The 19,783-nt window shown below is 44.0% G+C and overlaps 1 protein-coding gene across 1 annotated transcript in view; it reads right to left on the reverse strand.

Moving 5' to 3' along the window:
• SCAF8 (SR-related CTD associated factor 8) overlaps positions 1 to 19,783 on the reverse strand; it is a 292,087-nt gene that overhangs the window by 251,775 nt on the left and 20,529 nt on the right. The gene's annotated exons all lie outside the window — the stretch shown is intronic.

Consider the following 19,783-nt stretch of genomic DNA (forward strand, 5'->3'; position numbering starts at 1 on the left):
CAAATCAACAGGGACAGGAAATACAGGTGGAGTCATCGATGTGATCGATGTGATCTCAAAGTTTGAGAAGTTACCTAGTGCCCAACAGATACATTCATTGTTAACCAGTTGTGCTTATTGAAGCACAAAAAATATCTTTCTTTATTCTATTTGCGTATATTTTTTAACGGTTATTAGTTGTTAGGACATAAGTACTTGTGAAATTGTTTGGACCTAACCACTTAATAATGGAACTATTGGGGCTTTATTTTGGCCTAGGGGACCAAACCACAAAAAAAAATTCAGACATAGTCTCCTCCCTCTACCAACATAGTCCACCACAGATCAAAAGTGTTTGCATAATTTTTTCTGTCCTGAATTTTGTGTATAGACTCTTTGCTTATCATTTATTCCCTAAAGCATAACATTTGCTTACATAGCATTTACATTATATTAGGTATTACAAGTATCTAGCGATGATTTACAGTATATAAGAAGATAGGAGTAGGTTACATGCAAATATTGCACTGTTCTATGGAAGGGCCTTGAGCCCCTACTGATTTTATCTGTGTGGGAGCCAACCCCCATGAACGTAGACAGCTACAGTAAGGGCAACTTGAACTCAGAAACTATGGCCCCGCTCTGGATTAAGATTTTGTTTTACTATTTTGTTTTGCTCTTAAAATGAAGAGACTTTAAAAAGTGGTTGTTAAGACGCATGTATCTTGCCATTCTGTTTTGACTTGTTTCTCATAAAAGATGTGTAGAGAAGAATGGATTGGTAGTCAGAAGGAAGGTTAAGAGAGAATTGAAGATGGAGGGTCAAAGAATCGGTATCCATGGGCTAAAATGGTGATGAAGTGGATCTCATCTCATCTGCACAGCCAAGCAGGGGTTCCTGGAGGTCAGCGTGTAGTTCAGGAATCACCGTCATTTCCTCTTGTACCCTTAATGCCTGGGGACAGCTGACACTTCAAAGTGATGGACTGGGGCAGGATGGCGGCCGGATTCCTTCGAGAGTTCTATTATATAGCAAATACCAACAACAGTTTAGATTCTTACATTTTTTTAAAAAATCCTCACTGAATTGGTAGAAGTTAAAAAGCAAACCTCATTGGCCAAATACGTAGCAGCAGGAATCTAGTGAATAAGAAAGCTCTGAATGGTGAGCACTGTGAGTATCTGCCAGCCCCTGATGTCACCACGCTTGGATAACTACGCAGGACACAAGATGAGAACATTAGGGAGCCTTTTTATAAATTAATTAATATATTTATCTGAAAGACAGCGTTACAGAGAGGAAGAGGCAGAGAGAGAGGGCTTCCATCCACTGGTTCACTCCCCAGATGGCCACAACGGCTGGAATGGGGCCGATCCAAAGCAGGAGCCAGGAACTTCTTCCGGGTCTCCCACATGAGTGCAGGGGCCCAAGGACTTGGGCCATCTCCTACTGATTTCCCAGGCCATAGCAGAGACCTGGATCGGAAGAGGAGCAGCCGGGACTCAAACTGAAGCCAAATGGGATGCTGGGGCCCTGACCGACTGCACCACAGTGCAGGCCTCTAGGGAGCCTTGTAAGAGAATTTTGCACAAAGCTAAATGCAACATTTCCAGTAAAGTAATTGAGGTATAAAGGGCGGGTAGGGATGGGGGGCACAAAACCTGACCTACAGGTGGGGGGCGGGGAGCCCGAGGGGTCCACAAGGAAATTCACCTGGAAGGGAACTGAGTGAGGAGGGAGAGAACAACTTCCTCTACAAATTTGGAATCCCAAATAAGTTTGTGGTCTAATTCATAATACCTGGACGACGTGGAAGAACTGAAGCAAAGAAAGTATTTTACATCGCTGCTGGGTTGGCGTGCCTCTAAGAGCATCTGCAAACTCTCCAAGAGGAAAGTGATTTCCACCTAATCTTTGAGGAAGTTGGACAAATAAATGTTGCAAATAAGATAATTATCAAACAAACAGAGCATCTGTTGAGTGGAAGGCAACAGACATCAAAGGCAGCAAAAATCCGAACAGCACAATGTTCACATAGTGGAACTGACAAGTTCAGAACACAAAGATGGCGCTGGGTTTCCCAGCATGCGCAAACCAGCCCCATTCCTGAAAGCAGCCAAAAGACTAAAGGCAGGACAAAGTCCAAAACACATGAGAACTCAGAGAGGTGAGCACGACCCTGGGATCACTTTTGCCTGAAAGCATTATCCATTTCAGACAAACCTGAGAATCCCCTCGTACTAAACCGGAGTGTCATAGGGTTGCACCCCAGGATTAGACTGAAATAGAAGTAAACTCATTCCTCGCTCCTGGAGAACCCCAGGGGATTACGAGAAAAATGTCCTTGTCCAAACAGAGAAGGGGAAATGCTGAAAAGTGAACACAACCTAGCCGCTATGTGGATTTGCAGCTCAAAAGTACGTAACCTGAAGTTGTTAGTGTAGTTTCAGGTGTTTGTGGAATAAGCGTGCCCACAGACTCCAGGGAGAAGTAAGTACAAGTCCTCTCTGGAAGACTGAGCCTCCATCTAAGGCCATAAAGAAAGCCCGCAGACATGCTGGGTGTGTTAGTTTCCGATTGATGCTTTAGTTTCTGATGGATGGCTTAACACAATACTAATTTTTTATCTTACAATCCTGGAGGCCAGGAGTCCAAAATGGGTCTCTGGGCTAAAAATTCCAGGTGTCTGCAGGCTGCCTTCCTTTCTAATGCATTTCTTAGCTTCCCTGCCTTTAAAGCCAGCATGGAAGTCCTCCTCACGTGCACTCATCCTGACGGGGACCTGCATTTGGTGCAGCAGTTAGGTGGCTGCTTGGGATGCTTGCATCCCATATCAGAGTGCCTGTTCAAGTCCCAGCCGCTCGGCTTCCTGCTAACACACACCCAGGGAGGCAGCTGTGATGGGCTTAACGGCTTCAGTCTCTGCCACTCATGTGGGAGACACAGACTGAGTTCCCGGCTCCTGGCTTTGGCCTGGCTCAGCTCTGGCTGTTACACATATCTGGGGAGTGAACCAGCAAATGGAGGATCTCTACTTGTTTCTGTCTGTCTTTCCGCCTTTCAAATCAAATGAAAATATAAATTTAAAAAGTTACAAATCACTCTAAAAGGTTTCGCTCATCTCATCTCCTTCCTTCCCATTTCTGGCTTCTGCTTTTCATTTATGAGGTCCTGTGTGACTACACTGAGACAACTGAGATAATCCTGGGTAATCGCCCCATTCCAAGACTCAGTTTAAGTACAACTGCAAAGACCCTTTTGCCATTCGTGCCGAGTAGGACGTGGACACCTTGTGGGGAACCATTCTTCTGCCTTCCAAAATGAGTATCACATAGTAAAAAATAATTAAGCTCGAGAGGAAACCCTAAATCATGAATGCAAATCAGCAGGAAAGACAGAAATACAGATACACAATGGTACTTCAAAAATGTCATGGAAAAGGGAATTCAAAGATAAACTTACGTTGCTGCAAACCATTTCAAAATCCAAGGAGTTTCTTCTTACTGTTTGTCTATTTTCATTTGCTTAAAAGGCAGAGCAGGAAAGGAAGAGAAAGGGGAAGGGGACAATGGAGGGGGCAAAAAGAGAGAGAGAGAGAGAGAGAGAGAGAGAGAGAGAGAGAGAAAACACTCCTTCATTCCTCAAATATCTGCAACAGCCAGGGTTGGGCCAGGCTGAAGACAAGAGCCCAGAAATCTATCCAGGTCACCCAAATAGCATGCAGGGGCCCAAAAATTTGCGCTATCATTTACTGCCTCTCAGAATGCATTGGTAAGAAAGTGCAAAGAAAGTGGATCAGATGGAACTGGAACTGGCACTTCCATATGAGATGCAGGTGTCCCGGGCAGTGGCTTAAAGTGCTATACCATAACACACTCCATTATGCACTTTTTGGTAATATGCATTTCCTATGAAATTTTTAGGCTCCTGCTACATGCACATATACATCATGGACAAGTTGGGCTTATCATAGCAATGCAGCATTGCTTCAACATTAAAAACTTTTCTTAGCAATTCATATATTGGGGCCGGCGCTGTGGCTTACTTGGTTAATCCTCTGCCTGTGGCGCTGGCATCACATATGTGCGCCAGGTTCTAATCCCAGTTGCTCCTCTTCCAGTCCAGCTCTCTGCTGTGGCCCAGGAGGGCAGTGGAGGATGGCCCAAGTGCTTGGGCCTCTGCACCCACATGGAAGACCAGGAGGAGGCACCTGGCTCCTGGCTTCAGATCGGTGTAGCTCCGGCCATAGCGGCCATTTGGGGGGTGAACCAATGGAAGGAAGACTTTTCTCTCTGTCTCTCTCTCTCACTGTCTAACTCTATCAGTCAAATAAATTTAAAAAATTTCATATATTAAGAGGTTCAGAGAGAAAAAAATGATTATTTCAGTGGACACAAATATGCATCTCATGTGATACAATATCACTTACTAGATCAAAATTATATTGGTTTCCAATGACTGTGACAACAAATTACTGTAAATTTGGTGGTTTAAAATCAAAGAAATTTCTTTTCTCACAGACCTGAAGGTTAAAGTCCAAAATCAAGGTGTAGGCAGACTCCCACAGAGGCTTCAGGGGAGAATTTGTGCCCTGCATTTCCAGCTTCTGTCAGCTTCCTTGACTCGTGGCCAGCTACCTCCAGTGTCTGCCTCTCTCTGCACGTGGTCTTCTCCTCTACCCCGATGTGTAAAGTCTCCCTCGGCCTCTCCTTCAAGGACCCATGTGATCGTATTTAAGGTTCACTCAAGTAAAGCAGGAGAAGCGCTTCCTCTCCAGATCTTTACCCTGATCACACCATTCATCATAGAAATTACACACTCCCTCTCTTCTGCTGTAGAAGGTAATGTTCACTGGATCCACCGATCAGAAAGTAAACATAAATGGGGGTGCATTTTCAGTTTACTACAAAGAGAGTCCCCAAAGCAATTAAGAAAGACAACTTCTTTGATCTGTATTGTAATCAGGATCTAAAAGCAGTTATAGCAAACATCATACTTGATACTGATGCTTAAATAATTCCTTTTGAAACCAGGAATAATGAGGCCAGTGTTGTGGCACAGTTTAAACTGGCATCCCAAATGACTGCTGGTTCAAGTCCTTGCTGCTCCACTTCTTATCTGCTCCCTGATAATGCACCTGGGAAAGCAGAATATGGCCACGTGCTTGGACCACTGCACCCATATGAGAGACCAGATGAAGCTCCTGGATTCAGCATGACCCAGCCCTGGCCATTGCAGCCATTTGGGGAGTAAACCAATAGATGGACTGACTCTCTCTCTCTCTCTCTCTCTCTCTCCTTCTCTCTGTAACTCTGCCTTTCAAACAAATAAATCTTTGGAAAAAAAAAAACACACCAGAATAAGAAGATGCCCCTTACTGTGACTTTACTTTGTAATATCCTGGAAACTCAGGCCCATGTAGCAAGAGAAAGAAATAAAAATTCCAAAAACAGAAAAGATACACAGAATATTAATTTTGACATAAATATCTATGTAGAAAACTTATAAAATATCTAAAGGTAAATTACAGAATTAATAAGACTTCAAGACAATTACTTTTCCATATGTCTGCAGATAAAAGTTGTACCAGAACTTTAAAATGACGACCACTCAATGTTTTTCTTGTTTGCTTGTTTTTATTCTTTTTTTTTTTCTTCATACTAATCGGTGAACTCTCTACTTGGTGTCGGGTTAATCTTATGAGTATAAAAATTAACTGAAAATTAATCCCTGTAAAAAATAAGGATGGGAAAGGAAAACAGAGGAGGAAGAATGACAGGAGTATGAGGGGGGAAGAAGCATCATGTTCCCAAATCTGTATATATTAAATGCACGAAGTTGTATTCCTTAAACAAAATTTAAAAAAAAAAAAAGAAAGAAATGACAAGCACTTCCAACCATGACAGAATACCCCATACCACACTTTTCCTCTGTCTTAGTCATTTTTCTATTGCTGTAACTGAATACCAAAAACTGTAATTTCTAAAGGCTAGTGGTTTTCTCATCTCATAGTCCAGAGCCTGGATAGCCTAAGCTTGAGGGGCCACATCTGGTGAGGTTCTTCTTGCTGGGTGGAGACTCTGCAGGGCCCCCAGGCAGTGGAGGCATCACATGGCCAGAGGGATGAAGCACAGCCACACTGGCTTTTGTGATAGGCTCGCGCTCAGCATCACTCATGAGTCCATTAACTCCAAGTGGGTTAATCCATTCATGAGGGCAGAGCCCTCCTCACCTCACTACCTCTAAGAGCTTCTACCTGGTCTCATCTCTTACTATTCTACCACACAATGCAGATTAAATTTCAACATGGGTTTTGGTGGGGGCATTCAATACATAATGCCCTCCTAAGTTTAAGAAAAAACTGAAATATATACAGAATGTGTGCACCATCTGTTTTCAGATATTGGACAACAGAGAAGGAAAGTAAAGGTGCGATATCAACATCACCTCTGCTTTCTGCTTGGTGGCTCTTTCTGGACCACAGTGTGGGAAGCGAACCTACACAGAGTGCGGGAGCCTTAGCTGAGTTGAGGAGACAGAGCTCACATTTTGCAAAGGTTGAGTGGCTGGAATCTGCAGGCAGAGTACCAGAGAGAAGTAGGCTATGGAGAGAAAGGACTCTAGAAATCTACGGATTTGACTGCATACAAAACGGCGAGCACACACATAGTTTGAAGTAGAACAAGGTCAGGCAAAGAAACAATGTATTTGAGGACTGAAAGCTGAGCCAGTCCCAGAGCTGAGATCACTGTGGGAGTTCTGACTGGCTTCCATGCAGAACTTCCTAGCTCTCAAGCAACTAGACCCACTCTGATAAAGCAAGGAACTCTGCTGTCTGCCAAAACAGAACTCAACAATTTTTAAAAGATCACAAAATCCAGGCACTTATCAATGCAACATTCAAAATGACCAATATTCAATAAATAAAAAAATTACCAGACATGAAAAATTAGGAATATGTGATTGTTGTCACAAGTTCCCCCAAACCACCATGAGCTGAACAGACTCACAGAATTCAGAAAAGCTGCTATTCTCATGATTATGGCTTCTTGCAGTGAAGATACACAGAGTAACAGCATCGAAGGAAAAGGCACGCAGGGAAGAACCCAGGAAAGTCTGGCATAGGCTTCTAGTAGCTCTCTCCCATCAGAGACAAGTGGGCAGAGGTCAAGCTTCCCAGCAATGAGGTCTCACAACAAGCACAGAGCATTGTACCACACAAGCCTGCTTGAGCCTTGATGGCCAGGGTTTATGGGGGGAGCTGGCCATGAGAGCGTCCAGTGCTTGGTGGCTGAACTTTGCTATTCAGTCTCTGAGCCCTCTAGAAGTCAAACCAATCCAGCATGGCCTAACACATACATTATAAATCCCTTTGTTAGCATAAACTATCTGGGATGACCCAAGGGTCTAGGTAAACAAAGCCTCTCTTATCAGGTAGGGTATTCCAAGGGCTTAAAGGTTATCTTCCAGGAGCCTATCAAGAGCCAGGCTTTTACTGCACACACATAAATATAAATCAAGCAAGCTTAGAAAGTGATCGAAATAATTATAACAATGGTTATAAGAAATGCATGGCTTTAAAGAGAAAATGAAAATAATGGACAAAAGTAGAAACTATATATACATACTATATATACATAAGAAAAGAAAACAGTGTTGTACTATCTATAAATAAACCCACACATAAAAGGAAGAGACTAGAAAATCCAGAAATATCTACATGTACATATCTATATATTTCTATATCTATGTAGTATCCAGAAATATATAGACACACATTTACATTTCCATAGGTATCTATGCAAATATGGTTAATTCATTCTCCAATGGTGGAGGGACAGTCTTGCTAATAAATGGCAATAGAAATAAATGCGCTTCAGTTCTTACAATGCACTGCAGACCAACGTCAACAGAAGCAGCAGCAGCACAGGGAGGGGGGAGGAGGTGGGGAGAGCCAAACCCCATCTCACAGAGACCACAGCCACAGCTGCTTCTGTGGCTTCTTCTCTAGCCTTCCGGTTCCCTCTCACCCCCTGTTCATTTCATTGACTTCTTGGATGTGATTTTGCTGTTTGATTCTAGACATTGCTGTTTTCGTTTTGTTTTTAAGCTCACAGAACTCCAATTCATGCTCACAACAACATCTGGGAAAATAACTCAAACAAGGAATAAATACACAGGCAGCAACCGACAGGAGTTGGGGGAGAAATGACTTCAGAACTGCACTAGGCACTTATGGTGGTCATCTAATAAACACCCTATCTTGCCCCTCACTGCATTGGCCCTCACAGATGAAGTAATTTTTTTTAATAGGATGCATGAAACTGAGAAAGAAATACCAGATTCAGTGAAAATCTGCAGAGTTTCCCATTTCATTTTTTGGTGGTGGTGATTTGTTTTTGAGAGACACACACAGAAAGAGACTGATGAGGAGAGAGACCTCCCATCTACTAGTGTACTCCCTTAACATCCACAATGGCCAAGACCAGGCCAAAACCCAAGCCTGGAACCAGACATCCAACAACTTGAGCCATTACCACTGCCTCCCAGAGCTTGCCCTGGCAGGAAACTAGAGTCAGAGCTGGGGCAGGGACTCAACCCAAGAACTCTTATGTGGGACATGGTTGTCCCAACTGGTGTCTAGGCCAAATGCTACCCCTTAGGTGTGTTTTAATGCCACAACCAGTTCCCAGTTTCTAAGTGGAAAAACATTCAGTAGGTACCATGTGCTTGTACTATACAGATGAGAGATCAAAATAAATGTTATCCATCATGGGATACAAAAGTAAGCTACCCGACACATTAATTCATGCTGTAAAGATTAGAGAATGGTGAAAACTTTATATGAAGAATGATTTCATGGCTGCTTGAAATATTTGGATTTAGACTTGTGTTCAATTCTTTAAAATGTTTGACTTTTTGTCCTTCCCAAATTTATCTCAGATCTGTCTTTTCATCCATTCATTTCATTTTTTAAAAAAGATCTATTTATTTGAAGGTCAGAGAGGGAGAGGGAGAGAGGGAGAGAGGGAGAGAGGGAGAGAGGGAGAGAGGGAGAGAGGGAGAGAGGGAGAGAGGGAGAGAGGGAGAGAGGGAGAGAGACAGGGAGAGAGGGAGAGAGGGAGAGAGGGAGAGAGGCAGGGAGAGAGGCAGGGAGAGAGGGAGAGAGGGAGAGAGGCAGGGAGAGAGGGAGAGAGGCAGGGAGAGAGGGAGAGAGGGAGAGAAATCTTCTATCTGCTGGTTAACTTCCCAAGTGGCTGAAACAACTAGGGCTGGGCCAGGTCAGAGCCGGGAGCCAGGAACTCTATCCTGATCCCCCACGTGGGTGGCAGGATCCAAGTACTTGGGCCATCTTCTGTTGCCTTCCCAAGTGCATTAGCAGAGACCTGGATCAAAAGTGGAGTGGTCAGGACTTCAACCTGCGCGTATATGTAATGCCGGTATTGGGATGCCAATATTGTAGGCAGCAGCTTAACCCACTACACCTCAATGTCGGCCCTCATTCATTCATTTCTCTTTTTTTAAGATTTATTTGTTTATTTGAAAGGCAGAGTTACTGAGAGGCAGAGGCAGAAAGAGAAAGAGAGAAAGAAAGAGAGAAAGAGAGAGAGAAAGAGAGAGAGAGGTCTTCCATCCACTGGCATACTCCCCCAGGTGGCCACAATGGCTGGAGCTGCACCGATCTGAAGCCAGGAGCCAGGAGTTCCTTCTGGGTCTCTCACACTGGTGCAGGAGCCCAAACACTTGGGACATCTTTCATTGCTTTACCGGGCTATAGCAGAGAGCTGGATCAGAAGTGGAGCAGTCAGGACTCACATCAGCAGCCGTATGGAATGCTGGTGTTGCAGATGGTGGCTATACTTGCCACGCCGCAATGCTGACCCCAGGGGAATTACTAATGGTGGGGCATGCCATATTGCTCATGGTGTAAGCCAAACCACTCAAACTGAAGTCTTCGTTCCTGTGTGCTTCCATGGCATGCCTCCTTGTCCTGTAGACACTCAATAATATTGGCTAGATTCATCTTGTGGTTTTTCCTAATTTGTTTCATTTTCAGCATCAGCCTTTTCTCTTTCATCATATTGAAGCTGGCGTTCTCCTACAAAGACTTTGGAAGGACTTCTTGGTGGTGTTACCTCTTCTTTTATTTTAGTACCTGGGCCTCCTGAGACTTTCCTTTTTCCTCTGCTGCCTCCAGTTCCTTCTGGGGTTCCTCCAGGAACAGATCTTCCTTCTTTAGGGAAGCTAAGTGCAATGGGCTTCTGAGGATGGAGATGGTACATGGCCAGTTCAGAGGCCTGGCTCTGGGTGCACGTTAAGAAGTTAAGCTGTACCAGTTAGGACATTTGCATCTGACATGGGAGTGCTCGGGTTTGATCCCTGGTTCTGGCTCCTGCTTCCAACTTCCTGTTGATGTAGATCCTGGGAGGTAGTGGCAACAGCAGGTTCCCGCCAGCCACATAGGAGACCTGACTGAATCCCAGCTCCTAGCTCAGTTATTGTGGGCATTTGGGGAGTGAGCCCATGGATAGGAACACACACTCTCTTTCTGCCTCTCAACATTTAAATAATAAAAAAAATCAGCAGCCTGGGCAGAGGCATGCTGTGATTTGCTTCATTTCCATACCATCTAAGCATGGAGGCTGAAGTTGTGAGGTTCTGGGTAAAAGTGGAGCAGATCAATGACAGTGTGAACAACACCTCTACCTGGTCCTTGCAGGCTGGGACCTCAGCACAAGCTCTCTTCCAGTTAAAACTCCTGCTGTGTTTAATGAGGGTTCTACCACCTCATGCTGTGTTTTGTCCTTATATCACCCTCTTTACATTCCTCAAGTCACCACTGTATTAAATGCATGCTTATTCATAGACAGGTCAATTAAACAAGACAAAGAAATAAAAGGTATCCACTTTTTGGTCCTGGTGTTGTGGCACAGATGGTAAAGCCTCAGTTTGAGACACCAGCATCCCATGTGAGTGCCGGTTTGAGTCCTGGCTTCTCCACTTCCAATCCAGCTCCCTGCTAATGGCCTGGGAAAGCAGCAGAAGATGGCCCAAGTGTTTGGGCTCCTGTCATCCACATGGGAGACCTGGATGAAGCTCCTGGTTCCTGTCTTCAGCTTGGCCCAGCCCTGGCTGTTGAGACCATATGGGGAGTAAACCAGTGGGTGAAATCTATCCCTCTCTCTCCCCTTCCCCCCACCTCCTATTCTCTTAATCTCTCCTTCTAACTCTGACTTTCAAATAAATAAATAAATCTTTTTTTTTTTTAAATAGTGCCCACTTTGGAAACGAGGAATTAAAATGATCTCTGTTTGTAGACCACATGATCTTATATATAGAAAAACCTAAAGACTCCACCAAAAAAGTGTTAGAATTGGTCAACAAATTCAGTGAAGTCGCAGGATATAAGAGCGATATACACAAATCAATAGTGTTTCTAGAAACCAATAAGGAACTAGATGGGAAAAGTAATGAAAATAATCTCATTTGCAAAGTGTTATCTTAAACCATCTTCTGCTTTGAGCCTTAATTATCTAATATGTGTATTTTTTTTTTTTTTTTGACAGGCAGAGTGGACAGTGAGAGAGAGAGACAGACAGAAAGGTCTTCCTTTGCCGCTGGTTCACCCTCCAATGGCCACCGTGGCCAGCTCGATGCGGCCGGCGCACCGCGTTGATCCGATGGCAGGAGCCAGGTGCTTCTCCTGGTCTCCCATGGGGTGCAGGGCCCAGGTACTTGGGCCATCCTCCACTGCACTCCCGGGCCACAGCAGAGAGCTGGCCTGGAAGAGGAGCAACCGGGACAGAATCCGGTGCCCCGACTGGGACTGGAACCCGGTTTGCCGGCACCTCAAGACAGAGGATTAGCCTAGTGAGCCGCGGCGCTGGCCAATATGTGTATTTATTGATGGGATTTGCCAAGAAGAAAAGCCACTCTGTTGGTACCTCAGTCTAGGACTTCAAGCCTTCAGGACTGTGAGAAAACAAATTGCTGGCCAGCGCCATGGCTTACTAAGCTAATCCTCTGCCTGTGGTGCTAGCATCCCGGGTTCTGGTCCCAGCCGGGGCGCCGGATTCTGTCCTGGTTGCTCCTCTTCCAGTCCAGCTCTCTGCTGTGGCCAGGGAGTACAGTGGAGGATGGGCCAAGTGCTTGGGCCCTGCACCCACTTGGGAGACCAAGAAGAAGCGCCGGGCTCCTGGCTCTGGATCGGTGCAGCGCACCAGCCATAACAGCCATTTGGGGGGTGAACCAATGGAAGGAAGACCTTTCTCTCTGTCTCTCGCTCTCACTGTCTAACTCTGCCTGTCAAAAAGAAAAAAGAAAAAAAAAAAAGAAAACAGGGCCAGCGCCGCGGCTCACTAGGCTAATCCTCCGCCTTGCAGCACTGGCACACTGGCTTCTAGTCCTGGTCGGGGCGCCGGATTCTGTCCCGGTTGCCCCTCTTCCAGGCTAGCTCTCTGCTGTGGCCCAGGAGTGCAGTGGAGGATGGCCCAAGTGCTTGGGCCCTGAACCCCATGGGAGACCAGGAGAAGCACCTGGCTCCTGCCATCGGATCAGCGCGGTGCGCCAGCCGCACCGGCTGCGGCGGCCATTGGAGGGTGAACCAACGGCAAAGGAAGACCTTTCTCTCTGTCTCTCTCTCTCACTGTCCACTCTGCCTGTCAAAAAAAAAAAAAAAAAAAAAAAAAAAAAAAGAAAACAAATTGCTGATGTTTAAGCCACCCAGTCAGTGGCTTGGGGCTGCCATGTAACTGCCATATAACAAAACAGGAACCACGAAACAAGAGCAGGACAAGGGGACTGGGGAGGACCTGCTGCAGAGCCACAGCACTGATTGACCACAGATTGATCCTGGGCAAGAAAAGTGAGGACAGGAGGGAGTTGCAGACAGAGACCTTCCTTATTAAGTGATTGAAATTAGAGTAACTTTGTAACACTCATAATAGAACTAGAAACAAATTGCTTTCTTCCCGCCTACTCATTTCATTAAGTATTTGGATGCTGTAGGAGTTTTGGACAAGTGGCCGTTCAGTGCCTGCTTTTATAGCACCAGAGATAAGGAAGTTAGTGCTTTTTCAGGAATCCAATTTATTTTTAACTCTGTTTACTATTAAATTCTATGTCAAAATGAACCACAATCTACTCTCACATACCCTTTTTCTATGTGTCTTGAGCCACATAGTGAGTGTTTAATTCCGCTTCTACAGCATAATCTTTCAAGAAACAACTTTTAAAACCATCATGTTATCTGTTCAGCCTTCTCAGTAAGTCCTTCACATGATCACCACACTGGCCCAATGACTGTCTTCCAGCTTCGTCCAGAATGTCATTGTCCTCAGCTACTTGTGTCCAGAATGGAATGTGGCACTACAAATACTGACCAAACTCAGGAAGGAGCAGACCTATTCTGAAGGGAACTTCAAAGAGTTCATGAAAAAGTAAAATTAAAAGATATGTTTGTTTTGGTTAAGAGAATTTTGGAATCCATACATAGGTTTTTTTTCATAATATACATTGTTCATGAAATTTTGAATTGTCATTGCACTTCTATGTGGACAATTATCTTGAGCATTTATGGCATATTATATTTGTCTCTTTAATGCTATACTCCTTTGTACCTGGTCTTTTGACAAAGTTTTACAGTTGTTACACTGTTCTATATTAAACTTTGTTCTTTTAAATTAACTCCATCATTCCAAAATTACAATCTTTAAAAAATTATTTACTTAGTGTAGCGTTAACCTTATGAGTAAAAATTAAAAGGAAGAATAAGAAAGAAAAGAGGAGAGATGGTGGTAGCATGGGTGGGAAGAACAGGGTGGGAAGTATCACTAAATCTGTATATGAAATACATGAAGGCCGGCGCCGCGGCTCACTAGGCTAATCCTCCGCCTAGCAGTGCCGGCACACCGGGTTCTAGTCCCGGTTGGGGCGCCGGATTCTGTCCCGGTTGCCCCTCTTCCAGGCCAGCTCTCTGCTGTGGCCAGGGAGTGCAGTGGAGGATGGCCCAGGTGCTTGGGCCCTGCACCCCATGGGAGACCAGGAGAAGCACCTGGCTCCTGGCTCCTGGCTCCTGCCATCGGATCAGCGCGGTGCGCCGGCTGCAGCGCGCCGGCCGCGGTGGCCATTGGAGGGTGAACCAACGGCAAAGGAAGACCTTTCTCTCTGTCTCTCTCTCTCACTGTCCACTTTGCCTGTCAAAAAAAAAATACATGAAGTTTGTTCACCTTGAAATCAATCAATCAATCTGACTCTGGGGCCAGTGCTATGGCGTAGTAGCCTATGCCTCCACCTGCAATGCCAGCATCCCATATGGATGCGGGTTCATGTCCCAGCTGCTCCTTTTCTGATCCAGCTTTCTGCCATGGCCTGGGAAAGCAGTAGATGATGATCCAAGTGCTTGGGCCACCGACCCTTGAGAGACCTGGAAGAAGCTCCTGGCTCCTGGCTTTGGATTAGTCCAGCCTCCGGCCATTGCAGCCATTTGGGGAATAAACCAGTGGTTCGAAGATCTTTCTCTCAGTCTCTCCCTCTCTGTAACTCTACCTCTCACATAAATAAATAAAATCTTTTAAAAAATTCTCACTCCGTTAAATCTATTAGCCTTGCAGTTTCACCTCCTCTGAAGATTCCATCAGCACACTTTCGATGCTACTGCCAGAAAAGTCTGATCATTAAGGACTCTGTTCTTCAACTTGATAGCCTCCTTGCATCCTGACATTAAACAGCACTATTTTATTCTTTTCTGACTATGCCATTTGAATACAAATCCACCCACATTAGATTATCTTGTCTACAAAAGCATCTTGCAATGCAGACACATTCCTTTTAAATGCTACATAAATTAGCTTTAAGTAGGACTCCATGGTGGATGTCATAGCTTTAAACTTCCAGTTAAGGACCATTCCGTGTATGATTTAAATACAGTGCTTCAAAAATGTTCAGAGGCCTCTGCTCAAGGCCAATGGCTGAGCACGTGTGTCTGCTGCATAAATCTCTGAGACTCCACTGAAATGACTCTGTAGAAATCTAAGAAGCTACATAAACACTGCAGGAATGGAGTTAATGAGGGGCTTTATCAGCAGACAAGAAAGAGCTTAAAACTAATGAGTCTCAGGAAACCCTTATGCAATAGGATCTTCAAAAATTCATAGAAAATGTACATTATTTCATTCCAATTTCCACAAACTTTCTGAAGTACCCTCACATACAACTTGTAGTTTGAATGTGTTTCTGCCAAATGCACGCCTTGAAAACTTAATCCCTAATGCAACAGTGATGGAAGGTGCGTCCTAACAGGAGGTGTTTAGGTCATGGGGGTGGAACCGTCACAAATAGAGCGACGTCATTGTGAGAGGTTTCAGAGTGGAGCGTGTGCTCTCTTGCCCTTCTGCCTGCCACCATAGGAAGACACAGCAAGAAGGCCCTCATTAGATGCTGGAATCTTTTTTGCTGTATCTATCTACCTACCTACCTATCTATCTATTTATCTATTTATTTATTTTCATTTTATGTGAAGATCAGAGACAGCAAGACAGAGACAGAGAAAAGGTTTCATTTGCTGGTTCACTCTCCAAATGACCACAACAGCTTGGACCGGGCCAAGTCAAAGCCCATGTGGGTGGCAGAGATGTAAGCACTTGAGCCATCACCTGCTGCCTCCAAGTGCTTGCATCAAAAGGAGCCGATTCAGAAGCAGAGCTGACACGTGAACCGATGCACTCCAATATGGGATGCAAGTGCTGCAAGTGGGTCTTAACTGCTGCATCTAACACCTGCCCTGATGCCGGCGTCTTCACCTTGGATTTTAACCTTTTTTAAAAAGATTTATTTATTCATTTGAAAGGCAGAGTTACATAGAGGCAGAGAGAGAGAGAGAGAGAGAGAGAGAGAGAGAGAGAGAGAGAGATCTCCTCCATCCACTGATTGACTCCCCAATTGGCTACAATGGCGGAGCTGAGCTGATCTGAAGTCAGGAGCGAGGAGCTTCTTCCAGGTCTCCCATGCAGGTGCAGGGGCCCAAGCACTTGGGCCATCTTCTACTGCTTTCCCAGGCCATAGCAGAGAGCTGGATCAGAAGTGGAGCAGCCAGAACTAGAACTGGCGCCCATATGGGATGCCAGCACTGCAGGCAGTGGCTTTGCCAGCTAAGCCACAGCACCAGCCACAGATTTTAACCTTTAACATCACAAGAATCATGGGGATCTTGCTAAACTCAAGGTTCTAATTCAGTGGGTCTGAGGTAAGGCCAGAAGTTCTACATCTCAGCAGGTGTCAGCTCTGCTGGTCCATGGAGGCACGTTGAATGACCAGCCATAGACAGAGAACAAGAGAGAGTCCAAGACTGTAAAACAGAAAATAGGAGAGAAAGACAATCCAGGGAAGCCTGGATTGGAACTAATGGAAGCCTCAAGAAAACAGGGAACATGGAGAAAATGTTGTCAAAGAAACAGGAGAAAATATCCTAGAGGTTTTTTGTTTTGTTTTGTTTTGGTGGGGGGGATTTCAAGATGGCAGACTAGGGAGTGACATGCTGTCCTAGGCTAGGGATAAACAGTGAGGAAAGAACTCTAGGAAGTGCACTCTTGGGAGAATTGGAGAGAAAACCATACTGCATGCCCTTCAAGAGGAAGAGGAATGCTGTGGACCTCTGTGGAGGGTGTGGATGTACGGTAGGACATCAACACAGCTGCAGGAACTGAGGCCCCAGTGGGCGGCAGTTTGGAGATGGAGATGAGGCCAGATTGTAGCAACCTGGGGTGATACAGCTGGAGGGAGAACATGGCACAACTCCCAGCTGGAGCCCTGGGGGCTGGCAGTTGCTAGCGGCTGCCTGTAGACCAAGTGGAAGTAGAGGGGGCCTGTTTATCTTGCCCCAACTTCCCAACAGCATCCACTACCTGGCTGAGAAAGGGCGGGCACCAATTTTGGCTTGGGCAGCAGCTGTGGAAATCTTTGTGTGTGTGCACAGCAACTAGTTGAGACAGGACGTCTTCTTGGCAGTACCAGTGGGAGTGGCGAGCAGAGAGCAGCATACAGCTGGTGGCTCTTATCTATGCGTGTGATCCAGAGATTCTAGCAGAGGGCATAATCCACAATCCTCACTGATTGTGAGCCTGGCTGGGAGGTGTCTGGGCAACCATGTGGGATGGTGAGGTGCCTGCATCCTCCCCAGATCAAGGTGCCTAGGTAGAGCTATTTCCAGGAATATTTGCCTCTCTGTTGACTGGACAAGCTAGAAGGGCAGATAAGCCTCTGAGCCTTGTGTGCTGAGATTGTGGGGACTCAGTGGTTCTATGAGAAGGTGCAGGGTGTACCTGGGTATTGAGATCTACCATGTCCAACTTGGGTGTTACCCAGGACACTTGCCCCATCCTGGAGCACTGACCAGAGTTCCATGGCCACATGTACCACACACGTCTTGGTATTCACTCAAAGTACAGACATTCCACTAAGCCACAGAGGCATAGCTCAAAGATAAAAGCCATTGGAGAAAAAAAAACAAAATCAACTCTACAAATGCCAAAAATAAATGCAGAAATTCAAGAAACAAGAATGAAAAAAACACCAGATGCCCCCAAAGGAACACAACAACATTTCAGTATTAGGATGTGAAGATGAAGAGATTGAGGAAATGCCAGAAGCAGAATTCAAAAAGTTAATCATAGGATTACTCAAAGACAATCAGAAGCAAATCCATGAACTAAAGAAAACCCTACATGACATGAATGAAAAAAATCTTTCCCATGAAGTTGAGATTTAAAAAAAAAATCAAAATGAAATATTGGAAATGAAGAATTCAATAGATAAAATAAAAAATGCAGCGGAAAGCCTTAACAGCAGACTTGGTGAGGCAGAAGAAAGACTATTCAAACTAGAAGACAAATCTTTGGAAATCTTACAGTAAGACCAAACACACACACACACACACAAAGAAGAAGAAAATAGAAAACTTTAAAACAGTATTAGATTTATGGGATACTATCAAATGACCCAATATACAGGTCTTAGGAGTTCCTGAAGGTATAGAATGAGAAAATTGATTAGAAGGACTTTTTAATGAAGTAATTACAGAAAAACTTCACTGATTGAGAAAGAAAGGGACATTCAAGTACAGGAAGCACATGGAACTCCTAATAGACATGACCAGAAATGATATCCTCCATGACACATTGTAGTCAGACTCTCCACAGTAAAACATAAAGAAAAGATTCTAAAATGTGCACGAGAGAAATGCCAGATTACTTTCAGAGAATCTCCTATTAGACTCACAGCTGACTTCTCATCAGAAATCCAACAGGCTAGATGAGAATGCCGAGATATAGTTCAAGTCTTAAAAGAAAGAAAAAACTGTCAATTCAGAATATTGTATCCTGCAAAGCTTTCATTTATGAATGAAGGTGAAATAAAGACCTTCCCCAACATACAGAAATTGAATGAATTTGTCACCACTCATCCAACCTTAAAAAATATGTGCTACACACAGAAACACAGAAAGATAGCCATCATTATGAAAGAATGAGAAGGCATAAAAATCTACCAGTAGAAGTACAAAAGAAATCCAAAGTAAACAATAGAAATATTTATGGAAAATGGCAGGGCCAAGTTGTTACCTATGAATAGTCACCTTGAATGTAAATAGCTTCAAATCTTCAGTTAAAAGATACAGACTGGATGAATGGATTAAAAGACAAGATCCATCTATCCACAAGAAATACATCTCACCAACAAAGATATATACAGACTGAAAGTGAAAGGATGGAAAACAATATTCTATACCAACAGAAACAAACAAACAAAAAAAGAGCTGATGTTGCCACCCTGCTTTCAGACAAGATAGACTTTAACATAAAAACTGTTAAAAGAGACAAAGAAGGGCATTATGTAATGATTAAGGGATCAATTCATCAGGTAGATATGACTGTAACAAACATATGCATCTAATTATAGGACACCTGGCTATTTAAAAGAAATGTTAATGGATCTAAAGGGAGACATAGACTCCAATACAATAGTAATGGGGGACTTCAACACTCAACTTTCAGCAATGGATGGATCAATCAGATAGAAAATCAGTGAGCGAACAACAGGATTAATTGACACCATAGAGCAAATGGACCTACCGGATATCTGCAAAACTTTTCACCCCATACTGGCAGAATACACACTCTTCTCATCATTGCATGGAACTTTCTCCAGGATAGACAATATGACAGGCCATAAAGCAAATCTCAGCAAATTAAAAAAAAATTGAAATCATACCAAGCATCTTCTCTGACCACAATGGAATAAAGCTAGAATTCAACAACTCAAGAATCTCTAGATCATATGCAGATACACAGAGGCTGAACCACAAGGTCCTAAATGAATGAATTTCCTCCCTTTCAATTGTTTTGAATAGCTTGAAAACAATTGGAATTAGTTCTTCTTTAAATGTCTGGTAGAATTCAACAGTGAAGCCATCTGGTCCTGGGCTTTTCTTTGTTGAGAGGGCCTTTATTACTGATTCAATTTCCATCTTGGTTATTGGACTGCTTAGATTTTTCTATAAAAAAAAATTTGTAAATTGTATGTGTCAAGGAACCAATCCATTTCATCTACATTTCCCAATTTGTCAGCATACAGCTCTTTATAGTAATTTCTGATGATTCTTTTTATTTCTGTGGTATATATTGCTACGTTTCCTTTTTCATCTCCGATTTTATTGATTTGGGTCTTCTTCCCTTTTTTTTTCTGGCTAGTTGTGCCAGTGGTTTATCTATTTTGTTTATTTTTTCAAAAAACCAGCTGTTTATTTCACCT

The sequence above is a fragment of the Oryctolagus cuniculus genome, chromosome 5 (assembly GCF_051225735.1).
Source record: "Oryctolagus cuniculus isolate XC-2025 breed Fujian yellow rabbit chromosome 5, ASM5122573v1, whole genome shotgun sequence".
Taxonomy (NCBI): domain Eukaryota; kingdom Metazoa; phylum Chordata; class Mammalia; order Lagomorpha; family Leporidae; genus Oryctolagus; species Oryctolagus cuniculus.